Consider the following 24,596-nt stretch of genomic DNA (forward strand, 5'->3'; position numbering starts at 1 on the left):
GTGCATGAAATGATGATTCATATGTCTTGTCTTAGTTATTATTTAATCTTTCACACAGTAATTGTACCTCATGTTACCTTGTTTGATTAAAATTGTACTTCAAATTCAGGGGCCACTATATTGCATTCAACAAAATATGTAAAATGTCCTTGGAGTGGACTCACTTGTCAATATACCATGATGATTGATTAAATAATATATCTTTTTTCTTTACAGTCACTCACTGGGATGGATGGATCATCAGCGTCGATTTACGGAAGAACAATGGCCAATTCTTGAGTGACAAACAGGTAAACCAGTCTACAACAACTACTACAGCAGGACTACATGTCTGTCTATTCGTGGTATGTATTGGTCGAGGGCGAGGCAGTGTACTGTTGTTGTTATGCCAGGCAGAGTCCACTCCAGACAGCAGTTCATGTAAAATTGGGGCTATGTGGCTTGCTGCATACAATTAGATATGCTTTGTCTGTCTGACAAAGAGCCTAGGTATGCTACATCAGGTTGCTTCACTCAGTGGTGCTTGCCTTGACCCTCTGCATGGCACTACCTCAAGCTTGGGCCAAACATCCGTTATGTTTGCAAAATTAGCTGTTTTTCGCAAATCTCGCGAAAGTATCGAAAAATCGAAAATTCTTGAGCGGAACGGATTTTTGGGACATGCTTACGGCAGGGCCATGCAGACGGTCAAGGCAGGCACCACTGAGTGAAGCATCCTCCTGATGTAGCATACCTAGGCTCTTTGACACAGACAGACAAAGCATATCTACAGTTTAGGGTTCAGTCAGTGCGATTTACTAGGGGTTTTTGGGATTAAGTTGGTATGGTTCACGCTGATTCTAGGGCTCGGGCCCGATACAGGCTCGCTCATAATGATGTTGGCAATGTTTTAGAGGGTTTTGGTGTTCTTTGGTCCAGAATTGGCACAATTTTGGCCTCTTTGGGTGTTTTGCGGGCGCGTGTGTTTGGGTGAAAACTAAGTGAAAACTAGTCGTAGACCTTCTTCTTCTTCTTCAAAGAGCGCAGTGGTTCGATTTTGTCCTGCCTTGCTGAGATTCTTGTGAATCGCTGGAACAAGTGACTGTCCAGGTGAGTTTCAAGAGGATCGAAGTAGTGGAAGTGCTGAAAACAGCAATTTTTTGTGAACAGCGCAATTTGCCATGTTTTGAATATACCAGTATTGCATGTTTTTGGGGGGCTGTTTGGGGGGCTTCGAGGTTTCTGTGGGTGGGTTTTGGGGTCTGGGAGCACTGCTGGCACAGCCTAATGTTCATTGCACCTGTTTTTCAGGAAATCCATGGTGGAAAAGGGGAGTTAGGGCCTAGCTGCAGAGCGTATTTGGACTGAATTGAAGGTAGGCCCATTTTTGCTTTTTGCGTGTTTGGGGTTGTTCTGCTTTTTGGCGGGTGGCTGCAGGGGTCAGGGGGCATAGCTCGGAAGGTCTAATATCGGATAAAAGTGTTTTGGATAAAATCCATGGTGAAAAGGTTTTTGCGTTTTTGCTCACTTGCCTGTCTTTGGGGTGCTGTTTGGGGTGCTTCTAGGTTTTTGTGGGTGGGATTTGGGGTTTGGGTGCACTGCTGGCACAGTCTAATGATTGCATTTGTTTTTCAGGAAATCCATAGTGGAAAAGGGGAGTTAGGGCCTAGCTGCACAGCGCATTTGGACTGAATTCCAGGTAGGCCCGAAATTTGCTGAGTCTCACTTTTTGCGGTTTTGCTTTTTGGCTGTTTGGGGGTGTTAAACTTGTTTCCACCTGGGTTGACGGGTCTGGGGGCATTGCTAGGAAGGTCTAATACCGGATAAAATTGTTTTGGAGAAAATCGGAGGTGAAAAAGTTTTTGCGTTTTTGCTCACTTGCTTGTCTTTGAGGTGCTGTTTGGGGGGGTTCCTGGTGTTTGGGGGTGGGTTTTGGGGTCTTGGAGCAACGCTGGGTATGGATACTTTTGATTGCAAGAGGTTTGAAGCAAATCCATGGTGGCAAAGGGGAGTTAGGGCCTAGCTGCAGAGCGCGCACGGAGTGATTTTGGAAATGTGCCTAAACATTTCTAAGTCCCCATTTTTGTATTTTTGCTTTTTGGCTGTTTGGGGGTCTTTTACTTGTTTTCGCCTGGGTTGACGGGTCTGGAGGCATTGCTGGGAAGGTCTAATACTGGATAAAAGTGGTTTGGAGAAAATCGGAGGTGAAAAAGGTTTTGCGTTTTTGCTCACTTGCTTGTCTTTGGGGGCCTGCTTGGGGGGTTCCTGGTGTTTGTGGGTGGGTTTTGGGGTCTTGGAGCAACGCTGGGTATGGATACTTTTGATTGCAAGAGGTTTCAAGCAAGTCCATGGTGGCAAAGGGGAGTTAGGGCCTAGTTGACACTATTTTTAACTTAGGGCTCGTTAGGGTTAGCAGTATTGCATGTGTTTGGGGGTGTTCGAGATTTTGGCAACTGGGTTCTGGGGTCTACTCTTGGAGCACTTGTCGAGAAATGTCTAATTTTGGTTGCAAGTGGTTTGAAGAACATCCATGTTGAGAAAGGGGGGATTTGGGCCTACTTTACTTTCAAAGTACGTTTTGTCACCATTTTCCACTAGGCCTCAGACAGGTAGCAGTATCGCACGTTTTTGGGGTCTGATTGGGGGTATTCTACATTTTAGCGTATGTGTTTAAGGGTCTGAGAGCACTGCTAGGAAGGTCTAATTTTGTTCTAAAATCGTAGTTTACACTACTCCTAGCTTGAGGGGAAAGATCCTCAAAATTCGCCCATACTTATTTATCCTTCAAAAGGAGACTCAGAGTACGCCCTTTCGAAACTATTGTACTGTCGATTCTGAAACTGAAAGTGTGACTTTTTGCACTACACAGCGTACGTACCTTATATTTTTTTCTCGTGGTGTTTTAATATCACTTCCTGTTTTTCCATCAACATTTACAGGGCGGCTTTCACCCTGTGCAATGGAACAAAGGATGAAGTCAGGCTTCACATTAGCGACCCGCAATTCAGCATCCGCCAGGCAGGCAGTGGACAGGGTGTCTTCTGGTCACCAACATTGATCGACGGAGCGTCAGATGGAACGGAGGAGTACCGCAAATAAGAGGAATGGTTTGATGCATGCAACTTCCCAAATTCAACAGGACAAGTACAACAACATACAGTAACAGTATCCATTCATTTCTACTTATCTTTTAAGTAATGTTATTGCTGTGAACTTCTATGAGTGTGACTCTGCATTTCTTTGCTCTCTGCTTCTAAATTCATCCCTCCAGCCATTGTATAGTTTTACTTTGCTATTTTTCAAACTAATTTAATGAACAAAGTGTTTCTCCGAGTGCAGAGATAGGCAAGTGAAAACGCATAATTACTGCAGCCCTGTACTGTCGCATTCTTTCATTCATTAGAAAGTACTACTTAGTTAAAGTAACCTAACCATCCATTTAGCAATCAACTTCATGCCTGCAGAAGTGCATGCACTTCCTTTATGCCCCTTAAAATATTTATGGATATCTTCGTACCCAAAGATTTGTTTATCTTCATTTGTTGTTTGTCCATGCTGTGTTTTTTTTCCTCTCTCAACAAAACTTTCCCACAAAACCCCATTCCCATCCAATTTCCAAACCCTAACCCTCTTCCCCCGGGCTCCGGGCTGTGTGGTTTTCATTGATGTGTGAGTAAATGACAGCAATAATTCCACACACTTGCTGGGGAGGATAAGGTCATACAACTGAAAATGAATTACATTTCAAGGCTGGTGAAGGAATCGAAGGATATATTCTTACTCAGCTTGACACAGATCCATGACTATTGGCAAATCAAAGAAGATTTTCATGGGCGCCATGAAATGGATTGATCATGAAGAACATCCTCCTCATACACGTGGCAAATGATTACGCTGCTGTGTCCTTCACCTTCAGTACTATTTCTTGTAGTAGTAGCCAATGTCAAATTCCACGCAAGTAGTAGTTATACTTTCAATACTTTAGCATTAGTAAGGCTACATTTTGGCACTGTTCTACTGTACTGTCACGTGCTATAGTATCTATTGTACCGTTCTAATGCTCTGCTAAGGCCAATCAATGTTTCAATTTCATTTTTTTCATATGCTGCAACTGCCACTGTGTACCACCACTAGTACCACCGCAATGATGCCATTTCAACCGCCGAGGATTGCCAACCTTAATCGCCATTTGCCATGCAGCCAGCCCTGTGCCTAGCCCTAATTTCAAACACGAATTACAGGTAAGATAAGCGTTTGGGGGGAGGAAGAATAATGGAGTAGTATGAGAGACGAGAGACTGGCGGTAGTACTAGTAAAGTCCTAGGACAATTGAATTCACTAATTCTGTGAGAGGCGCTTACTTTTGTAAACATTTGGGCAATTACTTACACAATTTGAATCAAGAAGCCACTTAAGTTTCCGGAAAACAAACTTACAGTTAACCCCCCCCTCCAGCCTCAACTGCAGTAAAAACACGTATGCTATTTTTAAGATGAAAGTAATAATTATTTATATCCCTAACAAAAATAAACTATCCCGCAAGACCCGACCCACCCCCCTCCCTAACCCCAAAGAATGTCTGTGAAATAAAAAGTCCCCAAAGTCCAAAAAACCCAACTCCCAATTCCCACCCCCCAAAAGTCTTTAAAAAAGGGGCAAGGGACAGTCCCTCCTTCTCTAATGCCGCCGCCGGCGTACTTGCTGGGCCCGGTGGTCATGCTCCTTGCGGAGGTTCTTGAGCAGGATTCTCAGTTTCTTCTGCTCCTGCTCAAGGAAGGACACCCTGAGTGTTAGGCGGTGCATGCGTGCCTTGCACCTGCTGTGGGGGGCAGCTGATTTCTTGGCTGCTTGGCGGTGGCGGGTGGCTGCGGTACCACGGCTCCGTACCACTGGAGGCCTGCGCTGACTGGCTGACCCAGGGAGAGCGGAGGAGGATGCAGCTGTCCCTGTGGATGTTGTGGTGGTCTGCGACTGTGTTTCCTCCTCCTCCTGGGCCACCAGCCGCCGATATTCGGCGACAGTCGCCTCCAGTTTCCGTTGCCGGGCCCGTCTAGCCAGCTCCTTCCGTGACAGTTTGGAAGGAGCATCTATATGAAGAAAGAAAAACATAGTCTGTAACCAATGCTCTTTAAGATTAACACAAAATAATTCAGCAGAAAGTTGTGTCACAGTAGAACTAGCAACTAGCAAGCACAATACATAACATTTGTGGCCTGTATCTATCTAACATCCCACTTCTTCAGCCTTGCTCTAACATTAGTGGGAGTTTCAGGAATCAATTCTATGAGCACTATGGACTCACTTCATTAGAGTCGACTATGACAGTACACCAGTCTTATTCTTCTTCTTCTATCTTGTTTAGCGAAATTGGTACGTAAACTTCTGGAAGCCGGCATAATGCCAGCGCAGTCAACTTGCACCCGAGAAAAACAGACGCACGCCATTATGACACAGGCTTGCGTTACTGTACCAGTCCAGTACATGCAGGTGGTTAAGCTCTTACTTTTCTATTACGGGTGGCACTGAGAATACTCTGTTACAAGGGCTACTGCTTAATTAATTTAACTTTCACCCTAGGGTGCCAATGACTACTAGAAAAGGAAAATGAAGAAGATAAATAATATGATTATCTATCCCTTCACAGGATATGTATTTGATTACATATGGGATGACTTTAGGTGCTTTGTTTTTTAGTGAGTGAACACTGATAGGCCACACATGAATGACAGAGTTGTACTAAAATTATTAACAGAGGTAGTGAGTGGCCCCCGTAATCGCCGGATATATGCTGTGCTTGCAATACAAAGTATTGCTACTATACATGGTAGTATTCGGAAAAATTAGAACTTCTTTTCCTTGCCTTTCCTACACTGGAACGGACGTGCGGGTGCGGTGTTACATGCTCTTCAAAGTAACACTTAGTTCATCCAGTGACCGTCTACTCTCTCTACATACACATATGCTATCTATGAGTCAGATAGTACCATGATCCAGGCATCCATCCATTCAAAGTAAATGTCAATCATTCTTCTTAATGTCTCAAGTGGGAAAACCTTACTTTTTCTCACGGGAAAACAACAGTTTCATTTTATTTTGGAAACCGCAAGCCATGCATCCGTGCTTGACTTGCATTTGAATTTCAACCAAAGGATATATTGCGCACACATACAGTTTCTGTTTCACCCACCCAGGCCGTCCTCTTTCCCTTCTCCTTCCACCCATCCTTGCTTCATCCTTCAACCGGCCATGCATCCTATTCCCAACCACCTTGGGCAGCATTGAAAAACACGTATCATTCTTTGCCAGTCATCATTACTTTTAACTCGCTCGTCCTTCCACACTTACTTACACCCTTCTTTCCCTTTTCCTTCATCCCATCCATTAAGTTAATCTCTGATCTGACTTGGATTCTCGAAAAAACTTTCACAGCTGATTTGAAGTCAATTTAGAGGAGGCTACTACCTGGTTGATAAAAACTTAGTTCTAAATTTGTAAGTCTTCTTAACAGTATAGTATATTTGTACTGTACAACATATACACCCGTGCAGAGAGCGCACACTGCAGTCTGCTATCTCAATAGGTAAGGAATATAATAGCTTACCACTGGCCGCCACTACCGTGGCATCCCCCACAGCAGCTTCCGCTGGCTGTTGCACCGCCTCTGCCCCAGGAGTGCCCACCTCCGCGCTGGCCCCGGCACCGGTGGATGGTTGTGCCGATGTTCCGCCTAGAAAATACATTTCAGATTCTTAGATGCCATATACACCACTCCCTAGTATTTTGTCTAGGAATGAAAAAATGTCACTACGACTAAACAAACAAATGTAATAATTTGTGACTGTCTAGTCAAAACTAAAAATTTCACTTTTTTTCAGGGAAGGGTGTTGCTTGTCTTGCTACAGTTTTTGGCACAACTGATAAATGCTTGCTTTTTAACATGCACCGTTTTTCTCATAACAGACAGAAGCTTCCCTTCTAAGAACAAGAGCAACATCAGATCATCATCACTAGGATGGAGTCAGCAACGATTCAGCACCACAAAGAAGATTTGAAGTTCCAACCAGGTGAGGGCTCGCCCACAAATAATGTGTGACATCACTAAGCACTTTTCCATTTTCAATCCACCGTTTATGTTGTATGATGAACTTGATTTTAATAAATGTTTTTACTTTTAATAAAGCTTTAAAACGTACATAGACTCTGTGGTTTTTAGTCATGAGTGAGTGAGCGAAAGGGTTTGCAATTTGCAAGCATGAGTCCGTGGCTCTGACAGTTCTGGACTCTGACTCCGTAGTCTTATGTCCTGGGTTGGATAATCATCATTGGGGATTAATCATCGATGAATTAGGGAGCTAAATGACTTTGTCACACTAGCTAGTCAGTAAGGAGATGGGGGGTTCAAATTCTGTTATGACTGAGGTATGTGGAAAGTCTAACTGTGCCTATTATAATTGAGAAACAATGCAATATTTAGTGTCCATAGTTCTGTTTGTGCAGAATTGTCCCTGCAACAATAGTAGTATGGATTGTCCTCCTATCCAATCAAAAAGTAAACTAGTATCTTATTCTTTCTAGGTGGTCATTGACAGTTTCTTGTTGGGAATTGTCAAAGCATAAACGTTTAGAAGACTTCAAAAGACATTATGGACAACCCAGAGGACTGCACTCAGTGCATAGAGCTATTTATGAATAGGATGGGAGTTTCGTTTAACACCTTTTGCCAACTGTGCAAGCTTAGTTAGCTACACAGACAGACTAATAATAATAACCTAGTAGTACCACAGGGAGTCATAGTAGAGGCAGGATAAGAATTTAGAAACAGTCTACAAGAAGTTCAAAGACGATGTAGGAAAAATCGAATGAGGAACGTTAGTAAAAAATAGGTATTCTAAAAGGTAGGGAAGTATAATTATTAATATTTACATGAAAAATTACTGAGGTCAGCAGAGGAGCCCTTGCCGGACCGATCCTGGCCTTCCTGGTCCTCGTCCCCCGGCACCGCTACCTCCTCCTCCTCTGTCCTCTTGCCCCTGGGGGCAGCTGATGTACAACATGAAAGAAAGACCCAAACATGGATGATTGTTGTCAACCAAATCAAACATTTCAAAAGAACAATAACAAATTATTTCGGGGAAATAGCAAATAGACAACAATTGCACTACATTTATTGACCTATCTGGTGTGGTCTACTAGGATATTAGTATTGCTGGATTCGCCGACCGTCGACTTGGAAAGTTATGTAACTCACTAAATCAACTACAAAAAGGTTCGACAAGGACTGGCAGGCAGCACTCCGCAGCACGCGAAGTGACAGACAAAGTCCATCGTGATTGCAGACCAGTGAGAACACTCAAAAGTAAGTTTCTTACTACATAACCAGTCATTAAAATACTCAAACTATCAATCCACCACCACTCTTATTACTGGCAGGTGTACAAAGGAAGGACTGGACTTGAGTCTCTAGGGGCAGATTTACAAGTGACGCAGCGGCAGCACAAAAGAGGCGCCATGGTGCGGGGTATATTAACAACGTGACGCATATGGGAGATGCATCACGTTGTAAAGCCCTGCGCCATCAGGGGGCGTTCTGGCGCAAGGGAGGGCGTTCCTGCGCAGGAACGCATCCTAAAAGTGACTGAGTGAAATCTACAAGATTTCACTCAGTCACTTTTAGGCCAATGCTGCGTCACTCTAAACCCTGCGGCTGCTTGAAGCAGATGTACGGCTTGACGCAGCATTGGGTAGATTGGGCACCCAAGAGCATTGCTGGAGCTGCGTCGTGGTTGCGACGCAACTCCAGCAATGCACTGACTTTAGGGCACAGATGCGTGACCCTTCTGTGTAGTTTTTGCCCCATGGTCCGCCGCATTGTAAATGCGGCGCACCATGGGTGGTGGAGGCGTGGCGCTCAATTACTGGCGCATCCCTGCTATAGTAATTATCAGGGATGAGCCAGTAATTGTAAATCTGCCCCTTGGTGTCTAGCATTACGCAGTTCTGTAAAGTACACTCCTACATAATTACTCAGGCCAATGAAATGAACACAAAAAATCGAAAACAAATAAGCATAGTAGCACCGCCGCTGAGCAGGAGAGCAGTGCACCTTAAATGCTATCACAGAACATTTTGAAACATAATTTACCTACAATGTAATCGGCAGCATTATTGTTCTTCGAAAACAAAAAAAATTGCAATATGATAACACATAGAGCAGGAGAAAACAGAGTAGTGATTAAATAGCTTCTACTACTCACCAAGCCCGGGGATCTCGACGCCAAGCAGGTCAAGCAGGTCGCGTCCACGGTCCAGGAAGTCGGACCACCGGTGCGTGGCCTGGTTGTAGATGCGCCGTACCCGAGAGTGTTGATACATGGCGCGGCATACCTTCTCCCACCGCTTCCGATGCTCCCGGAGCCCGTACCCGCCAGCGATCCTGCCGCCTGCCGCGATGGTCTTCGGGAGGTGGCGCTGGACATAAAAAACCAGTGTGGCCACCTTCTCTGCGGTAAACATCTCCCAGGACTGTGACGTTCTCCCCCCTCAATCGCCCGCATGGGAGCCGGGTACGGGGTGCGGGACCCTTCCCCTTCTCCTTCCCGGCTCCCTTGCCATGGTCCTGTACAGCAGGAAGGGAAAAAAAAGGAAAGAATAGGGAAAAAGTAAAGTAACAAAAAGTTGAAAAAAACACAAAATATAGGTTTAGAAAAAAAGAGGGATAGATATAGAGTAGAAAAGATAAAAAAAGTTCAAAGGATTGCACAGGTGAAAGGAGGATTAGAAAGCATGCACAGAACCATAGCAATGAATGAAAAACAAGATGGCCGCGCCCATTGAGGAGCGTGTGGGTAACTTTGCGCGATATTTCCCTTGCGAGCGCGCGAAAACGCCCGCGAACACGTAATCGCGCGCCGCATATGACGCGAGCATGCAACTAGCGGCTGGAAACGGAAACACGTCACGCAAACAAAATGGCCACGCCCATACACAACCGCATGGGCAACCTCGGGGGCGGTGCGCTGCTAGCGGTCCGCGAATAAGCAAAAAAACGCGCGAACACGCAAAAAAAAGAAGTACGCAAATTCGCACGAATTTGCGGATTGCAAGTTCGATTTCGCACTAATTCGCGCCCTGCGAATCTCGCGAAATGCCAGAAAAACGAATTTTGGAAAACTGAAAGCACTTAGCAGGTGCAAAAGTTCAAGCTAATTTGTAACCATTCCCTGTAGTGCTTCCTGAGGGGCCCCTCTAGAGTTCAGTTGCCTACTTGCAACTATTCTCTGACCCTGCTCTGACCCTCAATGCAGGGTCAGAGAATAGTTACAAGTATGGCACAATGCTCCTGTAAAAATATTAAACTGCAACAGGAAGCACTTACAGCTAAGGAAGCAGGTGCCAGACTTGAAGCTCAAATTCAGTGACACATTAACCAGCCCCAAATTAATTCATCTCAGTTGAGGCTGGTAGTGGTGAACCAGAGGGTGACAGTGGTGAACCAGAGGGTGCTGTGATGAACCAGAGGGTGGCAGTGGTGAGTGCTGAACCAGAGGATGGCAGTGGTGAGTGCTGAACCAGAGAGTGGCAGGAGTGAACCAGAGGGTGTCAGTGGTGAACCAGAGGGTGACAGTGGTGAACCAGAGGGTGCTGTGATGAACCAGAGGGTGGCAGTGGTGAGTGCTGAACCACAGGGTACAAAAGGGGGTGGTGATGGACGGAGCATCTGAATCAATCAAACACTCACACCCAGTCAAACGATCTGGGTTTAATCCATCACCGTTCTTTAGCCCACTCTGCCACCCCAGTTCAGACATGGCCATATGCAAATCAGTCTGACCCTGTGCCTCATGGGAACAGTCCAGCCCAAACTGCCAAGCCAAGCCTTCCCTGGACCAGAAATAAGCTTCCGAGGACCGGTTTCTGGCATTACAGCCGTCTTCAGCCCGGCCTGCTTGAATCCAGTGGCAAAGTGAGCAAGGGACTCACGTCTGAGCATACCCTGCCACACTTATGGCGGCCAAAGCGGTACAAAAGGGGGTGGTGATGGACAGAGCATCTGAACCAATCAAACACTCACACCTAGTCAAAAAATCTGGGTTCAATCCATCACCGTTCTTTAGACCACTCTGCCACCCCAGTTCAGACATGGCCATATGCTAATCAGTCTGACCCTGTGCCTCATGGGAACAGTCCAGCCCGAACTGCCAAGCCATGCCTTCCCTGGACCAGAAACAAGCTTCTGAGGACCGGTTTCTGGCATTACAGCCGTCTTCAGCCCGGCTTGCTTAAATCCAGTGGCAAAGTGAGCAAGGGACTCACATCTGAGCATACCCTGCCACACTTATGGCGGCCAAAGCGGTACAAAAGGGGGTGGTGATGGACGGAGCATCTGAACCAATCAAACACTCACACCCAGTCAAAAGATCTGGGTTTAATCCATCACCGTTCTTTAGTCCACTCTGCCACCCAGTTCAGGCATGGCCATTTGCAAATCAGTCTGACCCTGTGCCTCATGGGAACAGTCCAGCCCGAACTGCCAAGCCATGCCTTCCCTGGACCAGAAACAAGCTTCCGAGGTCCGGTTTCTGGCATTACAACCTTCTTCAGCCCGGCTTGCTTGAATCCAGTGGCAAAGTGAGCAAGGGACTCACGTCTGAGCATACCCTGCCACACTTATGGCGGCCAAAGCGGTACAAAAGGGGGTGGTGATGGACGGAGCATCTGAATCAATCAAACACTCACACCCAGTCAAAAGATCTGGGTTTAATCCATCACCGTTCTTTAGCCCACTCTGCCACCCCAGTTCAGACATGGCCATATGCAAATCAGTCTGACCCTGTGCCTCATGGGAACAGTCCAGCCCGAACTGCCAAGCCATGCCTTCCCTGGACCAGAAACAAGCTTCCGAGGACCGTTTTCTGGCATTACAGCCGTCTTCAGCCCGGCTTGCTTGAATCCAGTGGCAAAGTGAGCAAGGGACTCACGTCTGAGCATACCCTGCCACACTTATGGCGGCCAAAGCGGTACAAAAGGGGGTGGTGATGGACGGAGCATCTGAATCAATCAAACACTCAAACCCAGTCAAAAGATCTGGGTTTAATCCATCACCGTTCTTGATGATCCAGAGGGTGGCAGTGGCGCACCAGAGGGTGGCAGTAATGAACCAGAGGGTGGCAGTGATGAACCAGAGGGTGGCAGTGGTGAGTGCTGAACCAGAGGGTGGCAGCAGGGGTGAACCAGAGGGTGCTGTGATGAACCAGAGGGTGGCAGTGGTGAGTGCAGAACCTGAGGGTGGCAGGGGTGAACCAAAGGGTGTCAGTGGTGAACCAGAGGGTGCTGTGATGAGCCAGAGGGTGGCAGTGGTGAACCAGAGGGTGGCAGTGGTGAACCAGAGGGTGGAAATGATGAACCAGAGGGTGGCACTGGTGAACCAGAGGGTGCTGTGATGAACCAGAGGGTGGCAGTGATGAACCGGAGGGGGGCAGTGATGATCCAGAGAGTGGCACTGGTGAACCAGAGGGTGCTGTGATGAACCAGAGGGTAGCAGTGATAAACCAGAGGGGGGCAGTGATGATCCAGAGGGTGGCAGTGGCAAACCAGAGGGTGGAAGTGATGAACCAGAGGGTGACAGTGGTGAACCAGAGGGTGCTGTGATGAACCAGAGGGTGGCAGTGATGAACCAGAGGGTGGCAGTGATGAACCAGAGGGTGGCACTGGTGAACCAGAGGGTGCTGTGATGAACCAGAGGGTGGCAGTGATGAACCAGAGGGGGACAGTGATGATCCAGAGGGTGGCAGTGGCAAACCAGAGGGTGGCAGTGATGAACCAGAGGGTGGCAGTGGTGAGTGATGAACCTGAGGGTGGCAGGGGTGAACCAGAGGGTGTCAGTGGTGAACCAGAGGGTGCTGTGATGAACCAGAGGGTGGCAGTGATGACCAGAGGGTGGAAGTGGTGAACCAGAGGGTGACAGGGATGAACCAGAGGGTGACAGTGGTGAACCAGAGGGTGGCAGTAATGAACCAGAGGGTGGCAGTGATGAACCAGAGGGTGGCAGTGGTGAGTGCTGAACCAGAGGGTGGCAGCAGGGGTGAACCAGAGGGTGCTGTGATGAACCAGAGGGTGGCAGTGGTGAGTGCAGAACCTGAGGGTGGCAGGGGTGAACCAGAGGGTGTCAGTGGTGAACCAGAGGGTGCTGTGATGAGCCAGAGGGTGGCAGTGGTGAACCAGAGGGTGGCATTGGTGAACCAGAGGGTGGCAATGATGAACCAGAGGGTGGCACTGGTGAACCAGAGGGTGCTGTGATGAACCAGAGGGTGTCAGTGATGAACCAGAGGGGGGCAGTGATGATCCAGAGGGTGGCACTGGTGAACCAGAGGGTGCTGTGATGAACCAGAGGGTAGCAGTGATAAACCAGAGGGGGGCAGTGATGATCCAGAGGGTGACAGTGGCAAACCAGAGGGTGAAAGTGATGAACCAGAGGGTGACAGTGATGAACCAGAGGGTGCTGTGATGAACCAGAGGGTGGCAGTGATGAACCAGAGGGTGGCAGTGATGAACCAGAGGGTGGCACTGGTGAACCAGAGGGTGCTGTGATGAACCAGAGGGTGGCAGTGATGAACCAGAGGGGGACAGTGATGATCCAGAGGGTGGCAGTGGCAAACCAGAGGTTGGCAGTGATGAACCAGAGGGTGGCAGTGGTGAGTGATGAACCTGAGGGTGGCAGGGGTGAACCAGAGGGTGTCAGTGGTGAACCAGAGGGTGCTGTGATGAACCAGAGGGTGGCAGTGATGAACCAGAGGGTGGAAGTGGTGAACCAGAGGGTGACAGGGATGAACCAGAGGGAGACAGTGGTGAACCAGAGAGTGGCAGTGGTGAACCAGAGGGTGGCAGTGGTGAACCAGAGGGTGCTGTACCCATACACGGCCGCATGGGTAACTTCGCCGTGCTAGCGGCTCGCGAACACGCACAAAGCCCGCGAACACGCAAAAACACCCTGTGAACGCGCAAAAAACCCAAAATTCGCAATTTCGCACAAATTCGCGAATTATGCGGATCGCGAATTTGCTTTCGCACGATTTCGCGTACCGCGATTTCGCACATTTCGCCCATGCTTACCCATGTGTAACACGTCACATGGGATGAACAGAATGTTTATTATGCTGACAAAATGTAACATTCCGACAATGTTGGCAATGTATACAGTGATGTTGCATTTTTAATTTTGCTGAAAAGTTGGGTACTTTGCCTAAAACAGTGATTCCTCACACATAGACATGTACATCGCTACTGTGATAAACATTGCTGGCTAACTTCGGATCACAACTTAGCACAGCAAAGGCCCATACTCGCCAGCGCTTGCAGCAACCCATATCCCTGTGCAATTTAGCACCCCGACACACCACAGCCCTCTGCATTGGGATGGAAAATACTGGTTGAACAGCACTTCTACCAAGGAGGAAGCGTGCACGCATCTTCAATACCTGTACTATCAGTATTGATCTGACTTCTTCAGCACCCGGCACCAACTTGAAGATGTGATTTATTATACTCTGCCTAAGCGCTACCATTTACTTCAACTGTCTGCTATGGCTAGGTCCACCTCACAGTGACTCTAACTCAACACAGTTTTCTTTCTCCCAGAGTCTGACCCACTGTACTGTATACATCGTTACCATCCCAAAGGGCCTCTACAATGGCAGATCACTGTGGTAAGGATGCTAAAGACAGCATGGACAGCAAAGAAATCAGCACAACTCTAAAAAGGGCCAAAGCAGAACCATCCTTACCAGACTCACTGCTAAAAGCAAATATAAATTCTAGTGTAAATTTGGATATTATCCTGCAAAGACTTGCGGCCTTACATGAGCTAGCTCAAAACACTAAAGATAACTCTGATGTCATGCACCAACACATACAAGCAATACATAGTGACTTGAAGAGCCTACCGGGCAGAAACACTGAGGTGTAGTCCAAGATTTGTGCGTTGGAGGACTCATCTGCATCAGGGAAAAAACTGTTTGATTAGACTGCTAACAAAGTTAAAATGCTTGTTAGTGTGATGTCAGAACTCGAGGACAATAATCGTAGAGGTAATAGACGGATATTTGGCCACCCTAAAAAGGTTGAAGGTGATGCAAACTGTTGTGTTGTACCATTGGGATCTAGTTCGATAAGGACTTTGAAATAGAGAGAGCTTACAGAGCCCCAAAGGTGCAAACCACAGTCCAACTCTGCTAATCCGGCTTCTAACCACAGGGCAGTAATATTCAGACCTTTACGATACCGCCAAACAAACAATCCTCGCTCACATGACAAAAGTTCAAGGAAATGGTGTCCATCAGGAAAGGCTTAAAGCACTGTGTCAAATACTGTAAGAGCATGCTATCCACTTTGTATTAACGGGTCCAGCTAAATTTTGCATTGTTGTTAAGGCAAAAATAATGATTGTTATGGACCATCCTGACCTTCAATCATTTCTGAACTCTTCGATCACTATATATAGTCACATGATGTTAGGCCTTGGTAACCTGTGCAGGCGGGTGCTGATGTTCCTCTTTCTGTTTTGAATGTTTCATTCCACTGTGTAGGCTCATTGTTACCCAATTTCTGTAAACCTCATGATCACCATTCAGACTTATGGTGTTGGGATGACATGGTGACAGGAAAATCCTCATTGTATATTCATTTCACCTATACACAATCTACACCACTACAATATAATGACTGTACATTGACTGTTAATGTCCAATAATGTTTATGTTAAGGTCCACTAATGTTAATGTTCAATAATGGTGCATTGCAATTTACGTTGCTTAAAAATTACTCTTCTCACTCTGATTATCTAGTACTGGCACACTACTACCGGTAGAATAAATGGTCTAAAAAGGGTATTGTTGGTATGAGAGCACATCTGAGCTGGGTAATATATTTAACAGTCACAGGTGTCTCTATACAGTCTTACTATAAATAAGTCTTGTACATCTCGTGTTTAATCTTAACCTATGTCCAAATGAATCATATGTAGGCTCTCTGGTTACTCATTCTCATATACTGTTGCCAAAGTTAACTTATATGTTTGATTCTAACAAATTTAAATGCTTTGCTAAATCTGTACGATACCAACCTTGTTCTTTTGCTTAGAGGATCAGAAATATCCTTGTTTGGCTTGGGAAGGCCTGTTTGTGGCATTTTTCTTCCTATTTAGATAAAGGGTGGGGAAATGTGTCCTAGTCGCATTTCAGTGGAAGGGTTGGAGGTGGGGGTTGTTCAGGATTTTTCTGGTTGTGTTTTTTTTTAATTGAGTTGGCTTGTTATCTATATCCCTCCTCTATATTTATTTTTCTTCTCTTCTCTTACCTCTTTCCCATGCTACTTCAGAGGTTCCACCGAAAAACACCTATTTGTCATTCAGCAGAGATTAGGTCATAACACTACACATTGACCCCTGTTACACCGATCTCAATATACCAAATCTTGCACATAAGTATACACAAAACTGCTTGTGTGGGATCTTCTTACCCACATCAACCCTAGATGTCTACTTCATCATACCACTACAATCCAAAGCAACATAATGGCTCTATCCTTTAAAATACTGTCCTTGAATACCGAAGGTCTTAACCATCGAGTAAAACGCAGAACGATTGCATACTATTTTAAAAAGCTGAAGGGTGGCGTTATTCTGCTACAGGAGACACATCTAAAATCCATTCAAGATGCAAAGTTTACAGCACATGGATTGCAGAGATTGCCATCTCCCCAGCACAACCGAAAAAAATGGGGTCTTCACCTTAATATCAAGGAAATCTAACATAACTGTGATATCTCACACATGACTAACATGGTAGAATGCTCATTTCCAGGGTTAGTAGGAGAGACTTAGGGCCCGATGTAGGTAATCTCGATTTACCTACTCTTAAATACCGAATCATACCGATTCGGTATTTAAGAGTAGGTAAATGGGATGTAGGTAATTTCTCCTTTTAAATTACCGAATCGGTATTTACCGATTCGGTAATTGACATTCATTCCTATGGGCCTGGAGGCCCATAGGAATGAATGTCAATTACCGAATCGGTAAATACCGATTCGGAAATTGGGGGAAACATTGAAGGGTGGCAGGGTGTCACTTTGACGCCCTGTTGCATCCCTCAATCGTGTATGGGTGCACATGTTGCAGACATACATGCCCTAAGGGCATGTATGTCTGCAACATGGCAGCGTTTGAAAAGAAAAAAAAATGCTTTTTCAAGGCTTTTCATTATTTACCACCAACTTCTAGTTGGTGGTAAATAACGAATTCTTAAAGCCCTGTAGCACTGATTACAGTGCTACCTACATCTCATAATTCAGATTCGGTAATTTTACAGAATCGGTAATTTTACCGAATCTGTAAAATTACCGAATCTGTATTTAAGGTGGCCCTACATCTCATTTTCCAAATACCGGTCGGTAACAGCCGAAATTACCCAATTTCGGCCGTTACCGACCGGTATTTGCTTATCTACATCTGGCCCTTGGAATTTTATGTTAATGTCTATGCTCACAATGACAAAGCTGTAGAGCTTTGAAGTATCTAGATACACAATTAACAGAACTACCTGACAACCTTGGGGCGATAATGGGAGGAGACTTCAAGCTTCCAATGGATGGCAATCTTGATAGAATATACGCACATACATTTATGAGTAATGACTCTCATTAACAAATGAAAATTTGCAGCAATAATAATAACTTAATTGACATACGGCAACTATATTCCCACTTAGGTAGCTATTAAAATTCTACTCATCTCCACATCACTCCTTCTCCAGGATATAATATATAAATAGAATAGATAGTATTAGCAAATGATGCATGAATATCGATGGACCTTTCTTTGAATGCCCCTTCTCCTCTTCCTCTGCAGTGGCGCCTGAATGATGATCTGCGTGAGGATGATAGCAATAGAGAGGAAATAGCAAAAGGTATTGGCCACTTCCTTGAAGAGAATCATATTGATGATACCTCCTTAACCACAAGATGAGATGCACTCAAAGCCACGCTTAGAGGCCTAATGATCCAACAAATGGCACTAAAAACAAATACGTATCCGAACATCTTGCATGATTGGAGGTGACGACTGGGACTTAGAAACTCTAAGGACTCAGAAGCTTTACCTAAATTACACATCTTACAAGACAAGTATAATAACATTTTAAATAAAACAACCCGGAAATGGGTTGAAGTTTCCAATGCTGGGAAACCCACAATAAGAAACTAGATAGGGGTAATTATTTCATCAACACAAAGTATCCTCAATGCCATCAGGTCATTCTACACTAACCTCTGCTCCCCTCTCAGTTATCAATGAACATCTTGATTACTGCAGCCTCCCTCAGGTGTCACAGGCTGACACACTTAATCTCAATAAGCCTATTGTGGAGGACGAGATTATATCTACAATACACAGTCTCAGATCTGGAAAAGTGCCCGGCCCAGACAGTTTTTCTGCCAAATTTTAGAAACCCTTTGCTGAAAGAGTAGTGAAAGCTTTACATTCTGACTTTCAACACTATGACATGAGGCTTTATCGCTGGCTCAGCTACTGAGGCTGTAATCGTAGCCATTCCAAGGGAAGGGATCACTTTGATGTTAAAAATTATAAACCGCTCTCCTATCAATCTTGACTGTAAAATATATGCAAAGATTGTAGCCCGTAGACTCGAGCCAGTGATATTGAACCTGTTTGCTTCCTCGCAAATTGGATTTATAAAAAGTAGGCTCGCCTCTGACAATATTAGAATGCTTTGCCATGTCTTGAAAAAAGCAAAATTCACCTATACACTGACAGCTGCACTTGCATTAGATGCAGAGAATGCCTTCAACAAGGTCTTTCTGCACTCAATACCTGAGAGGATATCTAGGCTCTGGGGCAGCTGCTGTTGGGAGTTTTTAGTCAAACATGCATGCTTTTAGGTTCTCTCTGTACTTATGTAGGTTGTGTGCAGTCCGGAGGTGGAGTGGGAGACCATTCCAAGTCTTGGCGGCCAGGTAGCAAATGGTGCAGCCGCTGTTTCTGCTTTTATGGAAGCTCGGTGTGTAGTTGAGGGAGAGGGAGGGGGAGTGTAGTTGTCTGAAACTTTGGTGGAAGTTTAGTCAGTGGTTGAGGTAGGCTGGTTCCTTGTTTTGCAAGGCCTTGTAGGCGTGGGCAGTAGTTTAAACTGACACCTATTTTGGATGGGGAGCTAGTGGAGCGCTCTGAGGTGGGACGTCAAGCAGGCTCTTCTTGGGAGGTCAAGGATAGGCCTGGCCGCATCGTTTTGGATGGTTTGTTGACAGCTCAATAGTTTTGAGGTGATGCCCATGTAGAGGGAGTTTCTGAAGACCAGGCGGCTGTGATGAGGGCTTGGGTTATGGACTGTTTGGTGTTGATGGGGAGCCATTTGAATATTTTACGGAGCATGCGAAGGGTGAGGCAGCAGGCTGAGGAGACAGTTTCTGGCGTGGTCTGTGAAAGTGGGTGCGGGGCTCTATTCTTGAAGATGAGTACCTCTATTTTGTTGGTGATGAGTTTGAAGCATTTATTTTGCATCCAGCTGGCTATGCTGATCATGTACCTGTGAACATTGGTTTTAGTGTTTGTGAGGTTTGAGGATAAGGAGAGGATGAGCTGAGCTGAGTGTCGTCAGTGTATGATATGATGTTCATATCATAGGATTTTGCCAGTGTGGCCAGGAAGGCATGTATGTGTTGAACAGGGTTGGACCCAGAGGGGACACTTGGGGAACACCACAGATGTTCTTTGGACATGAGGTGTAAGGTAGGAGGTGGACTCTCTGGATTCTTCCAGTTAGCAGGAAAAAAGACTGTTTATGGAGGCAAAAAGTTATGTTTAGACTGGAACAAGTATGGTTTGTGGAGGCGAATGGTTAAGTTTAGGTGGCAAAAAAGACTGCTTATGGAGGCAAAAGGTTAAGTTTAGGCAGGAAAAAAGACTGTGAGAGATAAGAGGCAAAAAGGTTAAAGGTAGGCGTAAGGAAAACCAAAGTTATGGGGATAGATTCAGAGCAGCAGCTGGCTGACAGCAGTTACAGTCTTGAGCAGGAGCTCATCCTGCAGCAGTAGAGGGGGAAGCTGGCTCAGGAACCGGTTGAAAAGGAGGCAAAAGGTTAAGTTAACGTAATAAAAAAAAACTGTTTGCGGAGGAAAAAGCTTAAGTTTAGGTGGAAAGGTGGAAGGACAACAAGGTTATAAAGAGAGTCTGGTTACAAGCTTGAGGAGGAGCTCAGTCTGCTTGAAAAGGAGCTCAGCCAGCAGCAGAGGGAGCAGGCTCATGAGACTGCTCAATGGGGTCACACTGGGGCCTCAATTAAATGGGTTCCTTGGAGGGGGCGGGGCACTAGGCAGAGTTGGGAGAAGGCAGGAAGCAGAAGGGTGAAAGAGGAAACGCAATTAGGAAAAAGATGCAATGTTACAAAGTAGGGGGAAAAACTCACAAATGGTGGGAAAGAAGGTCACGAATAGGCGGAAGAAAAAGAAGGTTATAGGGAGAGGTTGAAAAACAGCGGCGAGGTGTCTGGCTGACAGCAGTTACAGCCAGCTGAAGTAGAGGGGTGAGCTGGCTCAGGAACTGGCTCAATAGCGTTGTGCTGCGGCCTCCATTAAGTGGCTTCCTGGGAGGGGGCGGGGCACTGTGCAGAGTTAGGAGAAGGCAGGAAGCAGAAGGGTGAAAGAGGTTATGTTTAGGTGGGAATCAGAAGACAATTTGGGAAAAGACGCATTGTTACAAAATAGGGGAAAAAAGAGTCACAATTGGGAGAGAAGGTCATGAATAGGCAGCAGAAAAAGAAGCCACAAAGTTTTATAAAGCAAGAGGAAAACAAGTTTTATGGAGGCAAAAAAGATTATGTTTAGGTGGGAAAAGAACAAGTTACTTGCCTTTGGTAAAGATGTATCCGGTAAAGACAGGATATAGCCGCAGATTCCTTACTTTAGAGTCTTCCTCAAATGACAGACTGGATCTGGAAACTATTTTCCCCACAATAAGTCTGCGCACCGGCAGAGGGCGTTGAGTAACTCTGCAGCGAGGTCATCCCTGGATGTGATGTCAGCGGAGTCCATGTAACCCCTGCCGGCACCCCGACGTCAGTTTCTTCATAACTATTATCAGCGCTAAAAACATGGAGCCACATACAGAAACTGCCTTCTAGAACTGTTTGCCAAGACTATAGACACCACGTGTCACATACCTGCTGAATGCAAATGTAAGAGAAATAAACAGTCAACAAATGCACAAGGTCTAAGAAGACTCGGGGCAGAAAGCAGGAACAGCAATGTTTTCACAAACCTCCAACGACAGACACATAGCTTTATACCACTCCAAGGGTGAAAGAGGAACAAATGCAGTGTAAAGGTACAGCAGACCATGTGGTAAAAATAAAAGATTAAAACAAGATCATAAAGAAAGAGGTTCTTGGCCCGTAATGTTGAAATTTCCAGACGTAAGAAGGGGTACCAGGGCCCTGATAGACTGTAGCCTATGTACTGTCTACTGGAGAGCAACGTTGGAAGTAGTGACAAAATAGATAGTATCACTGTGTAAAGAAAAGAACTGAAATACAAAAGACAATTGTGCATGATGCAACGCATATATATATAAATAGTGGGGCGTGGCCACACTGTGGCATGCTGGTAGTGGTAGTGCCGGTTTCTTACTCCAGTGAGTTGCCGTGTCCTTGCTGATATATACAAAATTAAAACCCCAGTGGGTGGTGGGGCAAAAGCTCAAGTCCCCAATGGCATCAGTATTATCCAACACACTGGCTCCCGACCCTTCAAAAACAGCGTTGTTGAACGCAGCTTCAGGAGCGCTGGAACCCAGCGCCGGGGTACTCTCCGCGGCTCAGGCAAGCCGCATCACATTCATCAACAAAGGGTGCCTGCTAAGGAGAGACGCCACACCAGGTAAGTTCAGTTGCCACATTCATTTATTGGAGTGCACAAGTGAAGCTGCGTTTAACAACGCTGTTTTTGAAGGGTCGGGAGCCAGTATATATCAGCAAGGACACGGCAACTCACTGGAGTAAGAAACCGGCACTACCACTACCAGCATGCCACAGTGTGGCCACGCCCAAGGAGGCGGAGTGGGTGAATTGAAATTGATGCCGGGAAACTGCCGCACTTTGCATTCCTTTCCGCTGCCCATGAAGAAGTTGCTTAAACGAAACGCGTCGGCAGGGCGGACAACCACGTTTGTGATGCAGGACTTCTCTCCTCACTTGTGCACTCCAATAAATGAATGTGGCAACTGAACTTACTTGGCGTCTCTCCATAGCAGGCACCCTTTGTATCTATATATATATATATATATATATATATATATATATATATATATATATTTTTTTTTCCACCAAAGCGATCCTTCAGCAATAGGAGCGCTCAACAGTGTGTGCTTGCCCCAGGGCTGGATCAAAGCCCAATTTTCAATTATGACCACAAAGATGGGCAGCACAACCGGATACTTCAAGAAGCTTTATTTTTCTTTACAACACCCCACCGACGCGTTTCAGCCTCACGGCTTTTCTCACGGTCAGCAAGTCCCTTCTTACTTTTCAGTTATATACTGCCCCACCTTAGCCTTAAGGTGGCATTGTGGGATACGTAGTTCTTGTTACATTAAAAAGAATTAATCATTTCAACAAACAAAGGACTGGTGTGTTCACATATGTCCATGTATAGTACATAGCGTCTGATGTGCAAATCACTTCGGGCAGTAAATTACAGTGATATATTCAAAGGTATGAATTTATATATTTTAGTTGCTGTTTAGGGTGTAGTACCCATGATCACATTGTTTCTGGTCAGTTATGTTCATTTTTACTCTTTGTTTTACTAGCTTCTTGTGCCAAGTGGCATTGCTGATCTGTGCTGCAAATACGTCTGATACGCAGCATTTCCCCGTAGGGAATGCTGCGTATCAAATGGGCCGGATGGGGACTGGAGGCGTGCAGCACAGTATTACCCGCCGTGGGCTTCCTGTAAAGTTTGGTTTCCATCTTGCCATTGGTTATCTCAATCTCAAAATCTAGAAAATAAGCTTTTGACTGACTAATGTTAGACGTGAATGACAAGTTGAAGGCATTAGAATTGATAAGTTCCACAAATGCAACAGCCTGTGAATGAGAACCTCGCCATATTAAGAATATACCATCGATGTACCTATACCAATGCACAATATGTTCCATGCAGAGATCATGATGCTCACCATGGAGAACCTGTCTCTCTCAGTAGCCCATATGGAGACAGGCATAACTGGGAGAGAAACAGGCCCCCATGGCGACACCCCTGATCTGTTGATAGTACTGATTGTTGAACATAAATTAGTTGTTGTTTAAGCAATAGGTAATCATGGCAAGTAACAACTTGTTGTGTTCTGACATCTGTATTGGTCTGTTGCCCAGATAATTCTGGACCGCCCTGACCCCATCATGATGGTAAATACTAGTGTAAAGGGATGAAACATCCAGGGTTATCAGCCAATAGTCAGGATCCCAAGGTACATCATTGATTTTCCTCAGGAAATCACCGGAGTCCTGTATAAAAGATGGCAGTTTACCGACAAATTCCTGTAAGAATGAGTCAATGTACACAGTAGTGTTCTCCAACAGACCATTACGCGCAGAGATAATGGGTCTGCCTGGTGGTCTCTCTGCGTCCTTATGAACCTTGGAGATGAGGTAGAAAACAGGTGTGGCTGGGTGGTCGTTTTTTAAGAACTTGAATTCATCCAGGCTTAAAAGTTGCGAACAACGCCATCCCATCAAAAGAAAGTAAAATTCTGCGTGAGCCTTCCTCATCATGGTGGCGTCACAGCGTTTGTAGCACATTGGGTCATTTAGTTGGAGAAGAGCTTCCTCCATATACAATGTCCATGGCCACAAAACAGCGTTGCCACCTTTGTCAGACTGTCGAACTATGATGTTACTATCCCCTTGTATTTTCTTCACTACACTGACATACGTGTTGTTTTGTATGTGATATTGACGGGTGGTTTTCAATGTCTTGACATAAAAAGTTTTAATTTCTTTAGTGGTCAAATCTTGAAACATGTCGATGTTATCATGTAACGTCAGTGGCGTGAAAGTGGACCGGGGTTTAAAGTTGGTGATGCCCGCAGTGTTCAGAAGTGGTGGTTCCTCTGTACTTTGGGAAATTGACTGCTCAACGCTTAGTGCCTCCAAATTTTGCATTAGTTGTAGATCAAGGACATTGAGAACAGGCCCAGTGCTTGTTTCTCATGGTCTGACAGGAGTGGGTTGGGGTTTAGTGCAAAGGAAATGTTTCTGCAACTTGAGTTTGCGTGTGCACTTAAAGAGGTTGATTCTGGTCCTCGCATAATCAAAGTCGCTGGCTGGACTATATGATAAGCCCAGCGATAAGGTTTGTAAATCCGATTCAGTGAGGACAGCATTGGTAAGATTAATAATTGAGGGCTCACTGATGGAATGCAGCGGTGAATCTACTGTTTTTAGTTTTTGTTCCATCTCCTGGAGAAGTTTTTCTTTTTTAGTTTTGCGCTTTGCGCAGGCTGCTCTTCGCTCACACCGCTTGCTGTTGTTGCTTTTGCATTTGAGTGAAACAGT

At 45.6% G+C, this 24,596-nt stretch overlaps 1 protein-coding gene across 4 annotated transcripts in view; it reads right to left on the reverse strand.

The window, feature by feature from the left end:
• LOC144791082 (disintegrin and metalloproteinase domain-containing protein 9-like) overlaps window positions 1-24,596 on the reverse strand; it is a 2,835,950-nt gene that overhangs the window by 904,924 nt on the left and 1,906,430 nt on the right. The window lies entirely within an intron of this gene.

This window comes from Lissotriton helveticus, chromosome 11, assembly GCF_964261635.1.
Source record: "Lissotriton helveticus chromosome 11, aLisHel1.1, whole genome shotgun sequence".
NCBI lineage: Eukaryota > Metazoa > Chordata > Amphibia > Caudata > Salamandridae > Lissotriton > Lissotriton helveticus.